Below are 18,334 nucleotides of genomic sequence, written 5' to 3'. Positions count from 1 at the left end.
TATTAATAACTTGTGTCTCTTGCTTGAAAATTTGATATTATAGTAATTATATTTTAGTAATTATATTTATTTCTATCTTTATGTTTATTTTGAACTAAATAGAATATTGAGACATAACTCAGTCTTGTACATTTTACACCAAATACAATATAAAAATTTAATTTAGTTTTAGTCTTCTAATTTCTATCTCTCAGTCTCAATCTCCTTCCAAACACAATCTTAGGTAGTATTTGTTTCCAGAGATTAGAACTGAGACTAGAGAATTGGAATTTAACATTGTGTTTAGTGCTCAGAGAACAAAACTAAAATTTCAATCTTATAACACAAAATTTTAGTCTCTCAATACTTTCAAAAAAGTGGAGAATAGAAAAAGCTGAAATTTTTGGGATTGGAGACTAAAATTTTACTATTTTTTAAAAATATTTTTATTTAATTTTTTAAATTTTAAATTTATCCCTTAATTTTCATATTTATTTATTTTAAACCAAATATAATACTTAGACATAATTCAATTTGATATATTTTATACCAAATACAATATAAAAATTTAATTTTAGTATTTCAATTTTTATCTTTTAATTTTTATTTATTAATTTTTATCTTTTAATTTTAGTCTCTCTTTTAAATACAACTTTGCGTATGTGCTTCATTCTACATAATATCTCGTTGATTCAAGAGTTATCAACTTATCATGCATGATACTTAATTGGTTGTTAACATCACAATTACAATATTCTATCTCCCCCCCCCCCCCCCTCTTTTCTATTTGAATTTTACTATTTACTCAAATATCACAAGCAACTGTTAGCAATTAAATCAATATTATTATCTATAATTATTAGAAGTTGTGTAAAGTTTATGAAGCTGTAGTCACATAATTATTAGTTTAGTCAAATTGAGGGTTAGTCAAATGAAAGGCTAATAATCATATATAACTACAACTTAATAAATTCAGAACTCACATAAACTTCTAAAAATTATAGATAAGAAGATTAATATAATTGTTAACACAAACTTTTATCTATCCAGGATTTTGAAGTTGCTGATAGTGGAAGAATGTGAATCTCAATGGGGAAACTTAAATGTTGAATAATCAACCAAAAATTAAGTTAAGAATCGGCCAAAGTGTAGATTCTCTGATTCTCATACACCATTTAATCATTTATTATAAGTAAAAATGTAAAATAGTTACCAAAGAAAACAACAACAACAAAAAAGAAAAAAAAATCAATCAGAAAAATCCAAACGAAGAATATATAAGTGTAAGTTACAAAAGCGGCAGGCTGGATGTCACTTATCCACAATAATTGCACGAAAAATTAGCAAAAAATAACTATACATTTTGTTCTTAAAATTTCAAAAATTGTAAAAAAACTTAAATTTTTAATATTTAAAAATTTTTTTTGTTCTTCTTTAATTTTTAGGAAGGTTTATAGGTCGAATCCGATCCGCATATTTAAATCTAATTTGAAAATTGTTGATATCAATCTGATCTGCAAGCTATCGAATCGGATCGGATTGCAAATTTTATATAAGTATCCACATATCTACGAATTTGTAAAAATAAATAAATAATTAAGTAAATATTCTTTTTATGATTATCATATATATTGTATTATTTTATTTTTATTATTTAAAAAAAATATATTTAATAATATTTTAAGAATAAACATATTTAAAAAAATAAAAAAAATTTATATTGATATTTTTTAATAAAAATAAATTTTTTAATATATTTTTATATTTTACAGATATATCTGAGATCCGATTCCATCCTATCCAAGATCAGATTTTCATCCACACACTACCACCATGATAATAACACCACTTGCCACCATTGTTTTTTTAAAAAAAAAAAAAAAAAAAAAACTCAACACGTCAAAATGAAACGAATAAAAAACACACAGACGAAAGTAGAAAAAGAAAAAACTAAAGTAAAAATTTAATTCATTGTCATCCTACATCGTTATTAACAATCAAATAGATCTACAACACCATACCATTTTTTTAGCTCAAGAATAATCTGTTAATAATAAACCTCATCACTTGACTCTTTGTTCTTAGAATATTCTTTCTTTTCTTTCTAACTAAATATTTTAAGTTACCACAAAAAATCCAATCTACCACCATTGTTAAAACTACAGGCGCGTGCTGAGTTTTATAAGTGAGTTGCAGTAATTTTATCGTTTCAATGGATTATTTCCACTTCGGTTTGTTACATGGTAAATGACTAAGAGTAATCCATACCGAAATTTCTAAGAGAACTAGCTAGTTGTTTTATTTCTCTAAATTTTATTAGTATGAACCTCATTTTAATACTAAAATCTTTTTGTTTAGGGGAATAAATACATTATGGACCACCACATAAATTCATCACAACCATTTGTTCTGTTGTTCAACAACAACGACATTTTAGCTTTAACATTAAGAACACACAACTACTTCAGATTTTATTCTACAAAAAACATATTTCTTTCTTCTTATAAATAGCCGCACAAATATTGTCTTATTTCTGAATTATTATTAGACATATAATTATTTATATTGTCTTATCATAACACTTTAAATTTTTGAAAAAATAGTATCATAACATGATATTAAAATTTTATGTCTAAAAAAAATTTAAAGTTTAATTTTTAGTAAATTCATAAAAAAAATGATTTATATAAAAAATCAAACAAACTCATTAAAAGAGATTATTACTTGAAAAGACGTATTAGAAATATAATTATAAACTATTCATGTTATTTTTTTTATTTATTTAAATTTTTAGAAGAAGTGTATATCTTTACATAAATTTTTCACTTACACTATAAGTAACTTCGTTAGTCACCACTTACCTGCAGTTTTAAATAAGGAGTTTTCACTCTTTCATCTTCTGCAGTTTTTGTGATAGTCACTCACAAAGGTGACCCGTACTAGTGTATCAAACTATTTATTTCCTTCTATTTTAATTTGGAATACCAACCAACTAATTAATGAAAGGAACCATATAGATACATTATAATGTTAAACAACACGTGTTAGCACATGCATATATATATATATAAATGAAAAAAAGAGAAGGAACCATATATATACATTATAATGGTAAACAACACGTGTTAGACATGCATATATATAAAGATGAAAAAAAGAGCCAATGACAATGGTAACAATAATAAATGAATGATTTAATTATTAAGCGAATTTTATAATTTTATTAAATTTTTAATTAAATTTTTATTTTTTTAATTTAATTTTTATATTATATCAATTTTATAATTAAATTTTTATCGTAATAAAAATATTAAAATTAAAAAAATATTTATTAAACAAAATAAATATGTTTAATACTTAATTGAATACTTTATTTTATATAACGAAACATTCTGTTAATTCTAATATTTTTATTAGAGTAGAGACTTGTTACAAATTTGATATAGTATAAAAATTTAATTGAAAAAAAATATAACAACTTAATTAAAAATTTGGTGTATAAGGACAGTAAAAGTAATTAAACCTAAATGAATTTATTATTGTTTGATCAAAATAATTTTGAATTTTGCTAGAGAATCAACTAGAGGTGTAGCTAATTATAGTCAATTAGTTAAAAAACAAACTAGTTACATAAAAAAAAAATTTGTACTATCCTAATTTTTTAAATTTTAAAATTCAAAATAAAAAAAATTAACTGAGTTGACTTAGCCTAAATTTTTTAAATAATTTTCTATTGATATATAATGAGTAAATTATTATTTTAGCTCTTTAAAATAATTTAATTTTTAACAATGAAAGAGCAAAATGATATTTTGACTCTCCAAATATAATTTTTATTTGATAAAATGTACCAAATACAAAAAAATCATATTTGAAAAGAAAATTATAAATCAAATTCCGATACAATTTTTTTGTAAACTTGTTTAAAGAAGTGAGATTTTTTCATATTCTGAATTTGGTGTTTCTACGCTTACTAGTGAATTTTTTAAATTGTTTTATGCAAATAGTAAAAATAATGAAAAAAGTTTGAAAAAATGTTTAAAGATCGAAATTTTTCTTGTTTTGTATGTAATTTTAAAATAATTCTTAAATGTTCTAACAAACAATTGGACCGAATATTTTATAAAATTTAGATCCTCTTAAAGAATCAAAATGTCATGTAATTCTTTTGAAAATTATTTTATGAAAAATTAAATTTTTTTAGACTAAAATAATAACTTACACGTATATAATAAGAGAGAATGAAGCTAACAACATGAATGCAAATAGACTCATCAAAATCATGGCCTATAAATTGTTTGATACACTAGAACGGATCACCATTGTGCCTAACAAATTTATGAGAACATATATATGATTAAAGAAATGGGTAGAACATGAAGAGAAGAAGAAAAAGAAGAAGAATAATGGGGGACAAATTGTGACTATGGATTATTTGGCTTATTATTCATTGTGTAATGTTTCATTGATATTTATAGATGGAGTTGCAAAGATGTATGGTTAGAATTAATTGTCCTACCTCTCTTAGACAATGTCATCTCAACAACCATTCCCTTAGAAAACACTACAAACCGCTCATTCCATTCATTTTTTTCACACATATCTGACACTCAAACCTTCTTTATTTGTACAATCCCACCCAACCTATATGTTATTGTTTGGGAATAGTTTCCCATTACCATTATCTCCTATATTAATTATTTTTTACACAATATTATCATATTTAATCTCTTATTTATTTCAAATTTAACTCCCGGATAAAACATGTGACATGATGAGAAAATAAGAAATATACTAGGGATGAGAGTTAACATAGATAATCATAAAGGTTCCAAATATATCTTAAAAGATATATTTTTTAAGATATATATACCATAAATATTACAAAGAAGAGATAGATCTAGCTACTACTCTAGTGAAAAGATAAGGTAATAAAACTCGTACAAAAAATTAGGTGAACGCCAATAAGATCAGAGTGCAGCAAAATTTAAGAAAGGACTAGTACCGGTGGTGGGGATTATGTGACCACATAACTTTCAGAAACCAAATTCATATAGTTACCTAAGAATAATATTATTGAGATAATAGTATGCGCCAAGATTCAATCTATTATGATTGGTTTTCGTGCAAGTGGAAGATTGTTGGGAATAAGGAGTATGATCACAATCTAATCAATCATGTGTCAAATAATTTGTTATTGTTATTATATTAAAATGTTAATATAATAAGGTCCTTGATTAAATTTAGAGATTTATCATTGTGATAGTGATCATAATATTGAGAGATAAATTTTTTATAATTTAATCTAAACTATTTTTAGTAATAGGATTATTAAAAAGGACATTAATAATCTGGAAAGACTAATATATATATAATTTAATAAATGAGATCTATTAATCTTCATCCAATGAAGACCATTATATATATATATATATATATATATATATATATATATTAGTCTTTCCGGATTATTAATGTCCTTTTTAATAATCCTATTACTAAGAACAGTTTAGATTAAATTATAAAAGATTTATCTCTTAATATTATGATTACTATCATAATGATAAATCTCTAAATTTAATCAATGACCTTATTATATTAACATTTTAATATAATAACAATAACAAATTATTTGACACATGATTGATTGGATTCTGGTCATACTCCTTATTCCCAACAAATATAATTTTTATTTGTTTCAAAGTTTTAGAAAATTAATTTTTGGTGCATTACTTGTTTTCAAACGGTATTTATTTCCATGTTTTAATGAAACCTACTTTTGTTAACTTTGATTAAAAGTGTTGAAAAATATATTTTTTAGAACTGGATCATTTTGAAATATGTACTAACATATGTAACAAAAACCAACTTTAATTTCAAGATAAAATTATAATTGAAAATAAGTTCCAACTTTATTTTTCACTAATTCTTTTATCATTGAAGTCAATATATATTTTTATCCTTTTATATACATTAAATCTCTCAAATAATTATTAGTGTCGGCCACATGTTGTAACCAAAATTACAAATTTAAGCTTGGGTTCTTAAGCGGTTTTATACTTCTATAAAAAGTAGCCGTGAATGAGTAACTAGTATCGTCTATATTTTTATTATATAAAAATTAGGATAAATCACTAAAAAAGTACTCAAATAATTTTGTTGTTGATAAAAATGTACTTAAATTTTGTTATCGATAAAAATATCTCAAATAATTTTAAAATGCGACAAAAATAACCAACATTAAATATGTATTCTCAAAAATGCTTTAAAAATTAAATTTTGATGCGATTTTTTATAAATATAATTTAAAAAATAAGATATTTTTATCCTTAAAATTTAGAAATTTTTCGTTAAGTATATAATTTTTTTTTGTAATTTTTTGTCAATGACTAATAATACTTATAAAAAATCACAAAAAATACATAGTTAGAAAAAAATCACCAAATTTTAAGAATAAAAATATCTCACTTTTCTAATTATACTTACAAAAAACAGCATCAAAATTTAATTTCTAAAATATTTTTTAAGAAATACATATTTAATATTGAATATTTTTATCGCTTTTTAAAATTATTTGAGGACATTTTTGTCGACAGAAAAATTTGAATGCATTTTTTGTCAATAACAAAATTATTTGAGTGCATTTTTTTATAGTTTATAATATAAATCTATTATAAAATAAGCTTATAATATATTGATTTTTATGATTGTACTACATTATCAATTTTATATAGATAGTAATTTTATAATTTTATAAAATAAAAATAATAAATTTTTACATAATAATGATATAAAAATTGTTAAATTTAATATCTGTCATTACTCAAGTGAATTAAAAAATAATAGTTAAATATAATTAATATCTACAAAAATAAAACTATAACAATAATTTACAAATATTTAAAATTTATAATCACACATTAATATTATTTATTACTATGCATATATTTCAATATATCATGATTAATAAAGTATATTTATAATGTTATACTACATTTTTGTATTCTTATTTTCAATTATTTTTTTTAACTCTTTTTTTTTAAAATTATCTCCAAATACAATAAAGAAAAATGTTAAAATTACACTATAGAACACAATCTAATCGAAAATATCAATAAATAAATATAATTTATTTTTTAAAATAAAAAATATTTACACCAACAAATAAAAAGAAACCTATCTTCTTAGAATTGATTATATATATATTTTAGGACTTTTTTTAATATAAAATAAAAAAATTAATTAATTCCTGAAACACGATTTTTAAACTTTATTTTTTGAAATACGATTTTTTTTTTTTGGTAATTAAGGCAAGTTCGCCGCAACCCCGGCAAACTCTAGGATGAGTTCGCACACTATATAAAGCTGGCGGGTATTTTCATTTATCCATTTCTTTTCCAATCTTTCCTCCAAATTTACGTTGTTCCTCCTTTCTATCTTTTCGACGTCCGTGAAGTTCGTTATCGATGACATTCTCAGTTTTAGGTAAGTAAATAATATGTTAGTTAGAATTATTATTTTTTTTTGCTTAGTTAGAGTTACTGTTCACATGTTAGATAAAGTTACTAGTTAGAGCGAGGTTGCATGTTAATTAGAGTTATAAATTTATTGTTTACATGTTAGTTAGACTTACTTTTAAGTTTTAACTGTTGACATGTTAGTTAGATTTTTTATGTTATTATTTTTAAGTACAGTTGCTGTTTATTGTTTACAATTAGTATAAGTTGTTAGTCAATTGTTAGTTAGTTTAGTCATAATAGTTAGTTTAAGTTGTGAATTATAAAGTAATTAGTGGAATAATTAATTAGGTTAAGTTAATTAGAAAGAAACATGATTAGTAAAATTTAGGGTTCAGTTAATTATTAATTAGGGTTGTTTAGGGTGTTACTTGACGGCGTCATGTAGTTGGGTTAAATTTAAATTAGCTAGTAAGTTTATAAATTGATTACGAACTAAGGTAGACAATTATAAATTTAAATATATTTTTACTAATTTAGTTAACATAAAAGGAACTGAGTTCAGTATATGTGATTTTATTTTACTAGAGTGTAGTTAGATGGAGCAGCAGTTATTAGGCTACGAGGATATGATGTACAGATTGGATCAGGCTGAGCACATTGCTGACAGGCTTGATCGAGTGGTACAATTTTATCACTGTTGTTTATTTTATTGTAATTAATAAACAGTGAACTTGTTATCCTATGTGTTCACCATCCCCTTTTTTTATTTTTTGTTTTCATTTGGTAGGCACCTCAGATTTTGTGCACCAGGCGGAATTTGATGACACGGCTAACGGAGCAGATTAGGCCATATCTCAGACGAGTCGTGTTTGAGTATGTGACCTATATGGTCAAGTTTGAGCACGACTGACCACTTGCCTTAGCGTTGATAGAGAGGTGGAGGCCTGAGTCCCACACGTTTCATCTATCATGCGGGGAGATTACTATCACCCTGCAGGACGTGGCCTATCAGTTGGGACTCAGGATCGACGGTGATCCTGTGAGTGGATGCATAGGTGGTTGGGAGCAGCACCATCAGGGATGGACCATTGAGGAGTTATGTCAGCAGATTCTGGGTGTCATTCCCGGCCCAGATGACAGGCAGTCACAGACCAAGTGGACTGCGAAGCTCACTTGGTTCCACAATACGGTTTGTGGAGAGTTGGAGTAGGACGCCACAGAGGAGATAACACGGTTCCACAACACGCTTGCTCGGAACCCTTCCTAGCAAAAATTTCACCCAAATGGAAATAACTTGACTTAACAAGAGCTGTGATTGGTAAATTGCGAGAGCCTTTCATCACAACATTAATGCACTCGGAGATATTCGTCGTCATGTGACCAAATTGACGACCATCATCAGCATACTGTGCCCACTGTGATCGTGGCATTTCTTCAAGCCAGTTTGTGATTGCTACATTTCGCCCCCTCAGACAGCCAAAATAATGAGCGAACTCACGCTGCCACTTCGCATACGCTGCGTTAATCAGAACCTTATTCAAGTCTTTGTTCTTGAAGTGAGTCATGAAGTTGGCTGCAATGTGTCTTGTACAAAAAGTTTGGAAGGCGTGAGGTGGTTTCCATAAACTTCCCTCGGCGTTTAGTGCATTATCAATGGATTTGTGTCTATCTAAAATCAATAAGATCCCAGGTTATGGTGTCACATGCTGCCGCAGATACGAAAGAAAGAACGACCATGCCTCCTTCGTCTCACCCTCAACAATGGCAAAGGCAATAGGCAAAATGTTTGCGTTGCCGTCTTGAGTTATGGCCATCAGCAAAGTCACACCGTATTTACCATATAAGTGGGTGCCATCAATGGAAATAAGTAGCTTGCAATACTTGAAAGTCTCAACACACGGTGAAAACATCAAAAGAATCCGATAAAACATGGCTGTGTCGGCAGAACCAGACCAAGACTGTGTCATTAGCTGCATCCAAGTACCTAATGACACATTTTTAGTTAGCTTATTGTACATGGCTGGATTGTTTATTAGCGAATAACCATAATGAAATAAATCTTACAAGGAAAGTACATCTGCATGGCGAATAACCAACGAGAAAACTCGTTATATGACTCCTCCCAATCGCCATTATACCTCAACTGGTCACTCTCTACTATTTTGTACTCCGTAGCCTTCCTGATGCTGTACCGCTTAATTGCAAACATGACTTCTTTCTTGTTCTTAAATTGTTGTCCAACCTCGAACTCGTTGCTTAGATCCTCTTCGGGACCCCCTGGGTAAACGACCAATCCGAAGTCATTGCATCGAGATTCAACCTCGTGAAATGATCCGGCCGGTCATATGGTCGAGAAATGGCAGGCTGTGTCAGAGCGATTCGTGTGTCACCGTAGTAGTTCATCTCTTCTTCCTCGTCACTATCATCAGGAATTTTGGGTGGTTCTTCATCAGTATTGTCTCCGTCATCGGGGTTAACTTTATACTAATCCATCATCAGATCCCTGATAGCAAAACTCTCATGACTTTCAACATCGTCATCCATCAAGTCAACATTACGAACTTCAACATTAGACCCTTCTTGACTACCTTCAGATGACATATTTAGATCCACCATCATCCTTCTGATAGTTTATCTAACAGCTTTACTCAATGAATTATCATTGACAGTATTTGCAGATGATCCTCGGCCACCCAACTCAACGAGAAACATGAATACTTCCAATAGATGAACATTTGTCCATCAGTTGTGCCACGACCTTATAAGCCGTACGTCCTCGTCGTCACGTAAACGACACCTAATTCAAAACAATAGAAATATTTCTCACAACCGCGGTCTAATAAATATACAAGCAACAGAGACAAGACAACTGTAATATACCTTTTATAAAACAAACTGACATCTACTTCAGTCAGATATCTGTAGTAAATTTTCTTCACCCTTTTTGCCTCTTGCTGTCCGACGGATGGCAATATCAGATTCTTCAACGCTGTTAGACTGTTGACTTCCGGTATCATATAGGTAATTGTCGGTTGCCCCAATCTAAAAATGATAGAACCTTCTTCATCATACACTATTTCACCATCGTAATGAATGGATAACAATGGATTCCTTGATATTGTAGAGAAAAAATATCAATAATGAGAACGAAAGTGGACAATGAAATTATGGTTTTCTGATCCACTCTCCAACATGCATGCTTTTATTTTGGAAACTTATCCTAGAGTTCGCCGGGGGTGCGGCAAACTTGCCTTAATTATAAAAAAAAATAAAATCGTATTTCGGAAAATAAAGTTCAAAAATCTTGTTTCAGGAATTAATTAATTTTATTTTATATTAGGAAAAAATTGTTATATTTTATGATTAAAAAAAAATCTTGATTCTACCTAAAGAAGATGGTGAAAGACTTTGAAAGAATATATGTATGTTGAATTCTATTGTGCATCAATTCACTGAATGTATTATTCATTGTGTTATGGAGAGAAAAACTCCTCTGCATTATATATCTCACAAACTAGGAACAAATACAATCAAACTAATTGTCTAACCACTCCTAACCATTTCTGTTATTGGAGTTTAACTCCTCTGTCCTATCATCCCCCCCAACAAACTTAAGGGTACTCTTGAAGTGACCTTAAATTTGTTTTTGAAGCGTGTAAAGGCTGATAAGGAGAGGAGTTTAGTGTAGATATCAGCAACTTCATCTGTGCCTGGGATATGAATTATGTGTAATTTTTGCTGGTTCACTCTCTCCCTAACAAAATGCAGTTTGAGTTCGAAATGTTTGCTTCCATGATGAAGAATTGGATTGTGAGATAATTGAACTACACTTGCATTGTCAAAATATATAACTGCAGTGGTTGGAATGTTGTATTGAAGTTCAGATAACAAATTTTGGAGCCAAACAATTTCTGAAGTAGTGTCTGATAAGGCTCTAAACTCTGCTTCAGCACTTAATTTATTAACACAGTGTTGTTTCTTGCTGGACCATGCAATCAAATTATCTCCTATGTAAACACAATAACCAGAAGTGGAGCGTCTGTCATCCATATCCGAAGCCCAATCTGCATCTTAGAAAGCAAAAATTCTCAAGTTAGTGCAGGGGTGAAACAAAAGGCCTTGGTGAATAGTTCCAACTAAGTATATCAAAATTCGGTTAACAGCCCTCCAATGAGTTTCAACAGGGTTATGCATATATTGTGCTACTTTATTTACTGAATAGAAGATCTCTGGTCCAGTGAGGGTGCAATATTAGAGAGCACCAACTACAACCCTATAGTGTGTAGGATCAGAAAAGAAAGCAACACCACCTTTTGTTAATTTTTCTGATGTAATCATGGGAGTGGGACTGGCTTGGCATTAAGCATGCCAGTTTTGTCAAGTAAATCACATATGTATTTGGTTTGGCATAAATGGTATGCACTTGAATCAAGCTGTTTAGCTTCGATTCCTAAAAAATAACTAAAAGTGCCTAAGCTTTTTAAAGGCAAAATGTTATGTAGCTGATGAATATAAAAAAAAAAAATCATAGGGCTGTTCCCTGTTACTAAAAAATCATCTACATAAACAAGAACATAAATAATAGAGTTAAATATTTCTCTAAAAAACAAGGATGGATCAGATTTAGTGTTTTTGAAGCCAAAAAGTAGCTAAAGTAGCAGATAATATGATGTACCAAACTTGAGGAGCTTGTTTTTAGGCATAAATAGCTTTATTCAACTGACAAACCATATTAGAGTCACCATGTGTAAATCCCAAAGGCTATTTCATGTAAATAGTTTCATTGAGCTTGCCATTAAAAAATGCATTGTTAAAGTCATATTGTAAAATTGGCCATTTAGATGATAAGACTATGGTTAGAATAAGACGAATTGTAGGTGGTTTAATTACAGGACTAAAGACCTTGATAAAATCTATTCCCTCAATTTGATGTTTTCCTAAAGCTACTAAGCTGGCGTTATATCGGAGAACAGAACCATTTAGACTTCGCTTAATAGCAAACACCCATTTTAAGCCAATTACAAGAGAGTTAGATGGTATAGGAACTAATTGCCATGTGTGATTCTTATCTAAGGCATCAATTTCAGCTTGCATTGCAGCTTTCCAGTGAGAAAGTTCAATGGCTTGCTTAGCAGAAGAGGGTACAGTTTGAAGAAAGTTAGGATCTGAATTAAATGTAGATAACTTAGTGTGCAAAATTCTAGGCTTTGAAGCACCAGATTTTGACAGAGTAAGCATAGGATGTTGATTAGAAGAAGTTTGAGGGAAGGGTAAGTGTATCTCAATTCTTGAGATGGAAATTGAAGGAGAATCAGTATGAGATGTTGAAGGATTAGTTGTATTAGAAGGAATTAAATTGTTGTGAGTAGGTACAGATGCTGAATTATTAGAAGAGGCAGGATTAGATACACTATTAGGTTTGGGAAATTCACTAGAAGTAGCATTGGTATTAGGAGTAGTAAAAGAAAAAGAGTGATTAGTATTGCTTGCTGAAAGAGTAATAAGAGGAATAGGTAATGCAGTATGTGAAAATTGTGTAGAAGATGCAGGAAAGTGAGAATTAGAATTAGGAAATATAGAACATGTCTTGTGATGATTATCTTTCCTGATTTTGTAAGGCATTTTATAGCCCTTGTGATTGGAAGCATAATCTATAAACACAGAAAGTTGGGATCTATAATCTATTTTAGTAGTGTTATAAGGTCTCATATAGGAATAACAAGCACAACCATAAACTTTTAAGAATAAATAATCTGGAATACGTTTGTATAACATCTCATAAGGTGATTTATTTGAAAGAATAGAAGATTGGTATGAATGCCTTTGCAAGCATAGCAAGACCAACCTCAACTACATGTCTACATATCCGGTGCATGAATCAGATTTCTCAAGATAAAACATTTATTATTATCAAGAGAGATGAGATAACTATAAGTCTATAACCAATGTGTTCAGTTTTAGTTCCAGAACCATTACCTAAAAGAACTTAAACTCACTTGCAGTAAGAAGGTTATGTTGGTAAGGAGTAACGAAAATTGAGCTTGGATCTGGTGATTGAATCTGTGAAAGCAGGTTAATGCGGTGTGTCCATAGCAGTCACAAACTTGACATTCAACACGAGCAGTTTATTGGGAAGGAAAGCGACCTCCACGACCAAAACCTCTACCTTGACCCAATAGTATGAAGTATGAGTTGCTTCCAGGTTCGGAATGACTTATTGTCAAGCTTATCAAGAATGGATGGAGTAACAAAGGTTAATGATGGAGGTGTGGTGGGAGTAGTGATGATTTGTGCCATGGATCTTGTTAAGCTTTAATACCATCAAAGAAATCTTGATTCTACCTAAAAAAGATGATCAAAGGCTTTGAAAGAATATACGTGTGTTCAATTCTACTGTTTATCAATTCATTGTGTTATGTAGAGAGAAAATTCCTCTGCATTATATAACTCACAAACTAGGAACAAATACAACCAAACTAATTGTCTAACCACTCTTAACTGTTTTTGTTGTTGGAGTTCAACTCCTCTGTCCTATCAATGATCAAGTATATAAGAAAGTTTTCTATTATATAAAAAGTATTAGAATTTAGAAAATACACATAAATCACTATTTAAAAAAGAGATAAATCTCACAAGATTTTTGTTGTTATTATCGTATATTTTCTTTTGAATAATTATATTAAATTATATACAAATTATAAATATTTTTTACAAATAAATTTTTAAGTTTAACATTAATTTACATATATTATCTAATTAATTTTTAAATAATATAATACTTTTATATTTATACTATATAATATAATTAAGGGATAAGCATGATTTTGGTCCCCAACATAGAGGCTGAAAATTTATTTCGTCTCCGGCCTTTTTTTCGCTCTAAAATGACCCCCAAAGTTTCAGTTTGTTTTAAAATCGTCCTTCGGACAAAAATACCTTCTTCCTTCAACCCAAAATCAACCACCACCACCACCACCAGAACAGAACTACCACCACCACCACATTATCATCATGGTCATCATCATCATCATCATCATCATCATCATCATCTGAACAGAACCACCACCACCACCAGAACCCACCACCACCACCACCAATTTTAAAATCATCATGGTCATCATCATCATCATCAGAAATCCACAACAATATTCCACAACAAATTTCAACAACAATAATATTCCACAACAAATTTCACAAAAAATCCAGAAATTTCACAAACAAATCCAGTTAATAGAAGAAGAAGAAGAAAGAAGAAGAAGAAGAAGAATTGGTGGTGCGAAGGTGCGGCGGAAGAAGAAGAAGAAGAAGAAGGAGGTGGTGGTGCGGTGGTGTGGCAGAGCGGCGGGGCAGCGACAGCGAAGAGCGGCGGCGTCCGTGAAGACCGGTGGCGGCACCGAGGACCCTTCCCCTTCCCCCTCTTCTTCCCGAAACCCCCTCCCCCTCTTCTCCGTTCACGTTCCCTTCCCCCTTTCCTCGAGGAGCAGAGCGGCGGCGACAGCGAAGAGCGACGACGACAGCGAAGAGCGGCGACGGCAACGAAGAGCGGCGGCAGTAATGAAGACCGGTGGCGGCGGCGAGGAGAAAAGAAGAAGAAGAAGAAGGTGGTGGTGGTGCGGTGGTGCGGTGATGCCCTTCCCTCCCCCCTCCCCCTCCCCCCGGCCCCCTTTTTCTCGCGCCCCCTCCCCCCTTTCTGTCTCTCCCCACCCCCTTCTCTGTATCTATCCCTTTCTTTTTTTATTTATTTTATTTTATAATTTTTTTAATGAGAGGTAGTTTGGTAATAAAAAATAAAATAAAATTGGTAAAAATGATGATTTTAAAACAAACTGAAACCTTGGGGACTATTTTAGAGCGAAAAAAAGGCTGGAAACAAAATAAATTTTCAGCTTCTACGTTGAGGACCAAAATCATACTTATCCCTATAATTAATTTAGTTCTCTATACATGATGCGGGTCTTAGTATCATTATCATAACAATCCTGCTACGTTACCAACAATATTTCTGCTAACTTCTGCCAACTCCTGTTTATGACTATATTTAATGGAAGTGTCTTTGTGGATGTGTCTAATAAAAATGTCTTTTTTATGACTGTGTCTAATAGAAGTGTCTTTATAGATGTATTTTCTAGATGTGTCTCTTTATACATGTGTTTAAAATATAATAATTAATTATTATTGGTAATAAGTTAGCAGATAATATATTGGTACCCTATACTTTTCCTTATCATAATGATCAAAAATCAAATTAATAATTGACTAAGTTAAAGCATGGGTTTTTGAATTAGCGATTTAACTAATTAGTAATGAACTATTGATTAAACTACTTGTTTTGAATTTAATTACGTATACAATTATATAAATTATATTTTAATTAAGAATTTTAAATAATTTATATATTAACAGTCAAAATCACAACACCAATAATGTTGGTCTAATGAGAATTGTGGGATTTAAGAAAGGCTTTGGATTTTGTGACAAAATCACAGCTTGCATTACAAAAAATAACTTGTTAAATGGTTATATTTTTATTATTTTTCTTTAAGTAAAAGTCTATTTTAAGTTTGCTTGATTATTATATAGGTTTTTTTTTATTTACTTAAATAAAATTTGAGTAAATGCTAAAAATGGTCTCTGAATTTCAAATCGGTATTCAATTTAGTCCTTGATTTTTTTAAATGACCAACTAAATCCCTTAAAATCAGAAACGTGCATCTCCATTAGTCCCTCGCAGAAGTGCCGTCTAAATGTTGCTGATGTGGAACGTTAACTGCCATGTGGACATTCCATTAAACGACGCCGTTTAAGGAGTGGATGCCCTAAGTGTGTAAAACGACGTCGTTTCCAATAACACCTTCTCCCCCTTCCACTTCAACGTTTCCCACCAAAACTTCAGAAAAGCTTTCTCTTCTTCTCTGTCCGTTCATTCTCCCATACTTCCCACTCACATTTGCTCGCCGAGGATCATCCTTAGAATCTGTTCTCTCCGGTCAATGAAGTAGTTATCGACGAAGCATCACCTTCGTACACTGCCGACGGTGAGAGGTAACAGTTCAAGTTGATTATTCTCTTCCATTTTTTGTATTTCATTGAAGGTTCTTGATACTTATGTGTGAATGCATTGTTGTATATGTAAGGGAGTGGTTTAGAATGTTGTAGTTGTTGATGGCGCAAATGTTAGGGTTTAGGGTTTCTAATATGAAACTTGTAACCACATAAATCATAATCTGGTTTAAGTTATAGTCAATAGGAAGTAAATATATGCATTCTTATTACAAATATAGTTTGATTTCTAGTTCTTTGTAATTTTTAGTTATCTCTTCAGTTTTCTATGTTATTATTGATGCTGGGTTTTTTGTACTTCGGATCAGATGATAGGACAAGTAAATAAAGAGAGACTGGCAGAATACCTTGGAGAGCTATAGCAGAAGGAGAACACGAATGATCGATATGTTGCTGCTCTAAAAGGGGAGACTTTAACCAGAAAACCTTATGTGAGGATTCAACCGGTCCCAGAGAAAACTGACACCAGCTCCAGCAAGGAGTAGCGGAAGTAGATAAGTATTTTATTGCAAGATATTGCAAATACTTCGAGTTATCTGTACACTATTTAGAACTTGGAAGAAAGGCTTCAAATATTTATTATGTACCTGATGCTGTTCTGCTCTAGTTTTCTCTGGTTTTATCCTTGGATTTGTTTGTTTAAGCAATAAACCAAAGCAGATGTTGTTAGATGGGAATGAGTGCCCAGGGTTCTCTGCAAACAATATATTAGTTAGGTTCAGGCTAGTGATTTTATGAAATTCTTCTACTATTCTCTTTAATTCTCCTTCCAATGCTGTTTCTGTCTTTGTTCACAGAGGAATGACTTTCATTAAATTTTAAATTTAGCTTTTGCAGTGTTTAATTACTTTGTTTATATTTTGCTTTGGTTTGGTGATAATCAGGGTTTGAAGTTACTTTTCATCTTGTCCATAATGTTTGTACTTGGCAGCATTGTATGATTTTTTGGTCATATGTATAGCCATTAAAATTGAATAGGTAAAACAGAGGCTTGTGTGAGAACCATGAATCGTGTATAGCATTAAGATGTGCAGTCAGACTATCTTGATCATTGCTGCTATCTTTTGATTAATATTTCTTGGTGCTCATAAATTTTCTGCATTAACTATGCACCTCTAATCATGGAGTTTGGGGGAAGTTATGCGAAATTGGTGATCTAGAATCATGTAAAGCCATGTCTTTATATGTGTGTTGACTGTGAACTTGTGACTCTATGATCTTGTTTAGGTTGTGGCTTGGTGATCCTCCAATTATTTAAAGTTAAAGCTGTAAGATTGTGTAAGCACTACAATCAAATGAATTTGGGTTTTAGGGCGAAGAAGAGAAGGAGAGTCGAAGAAGAGAAGGTCGAAGAAGAGAGGTCGAAGAAGAGAAGGAGAGTCGAAGAAGAGAAGAAGAGTCGAAGAACAGAAGAACATAGCATATGGTTTGAAGAAGGGAAGGCAATTAGGGTTTTATAATTGAAATGGACTAATTTAGGTAATATTAGGCAATTCTAGATACCAATTTGAATCAAATTCAACCTTGGCACACATCAGCATACAGCTGGAATGCCCACATGGCAGTTAACGTTCCACATCAGCAACATTTAGACGGCACTTCTGCGAGAGACTAACGGAGATGCACGTTTCTGATTTTAAGGGATTTAGTTGGTCATTTAGAAAAATCAAGGACTAAATTGAATACCGATTTGAAATTCAGGGACCATTTTAGGCATTTACTCAATAAAATTTTGATACCCAATAATGAACTTAGGTGAGAAGGAGGAATAAGTTAATATTTAATTTGACTCCTAAAATTTGAAGTTGGGTTCAATTTGGTCTTTAAATTTTTAA

This window comes from Arachis ipaensis, chromosome B4, assembly GCF_059453495.1.
Source record: "Arachis ipaensis isolate K30076 ecotype BB chromosome B4, ASM5945349v1, whole genome shotgun sequence".
NCBI classification, from domain to species: Eukaryota; Viridiplantae; Streptophyta; class Magnoliopsida; order Fabales; family Fabaceae; genus Arachis; species Arachis ipaensis.
This window is presented reverse-complemented; position numbering follows the sequence as displayed.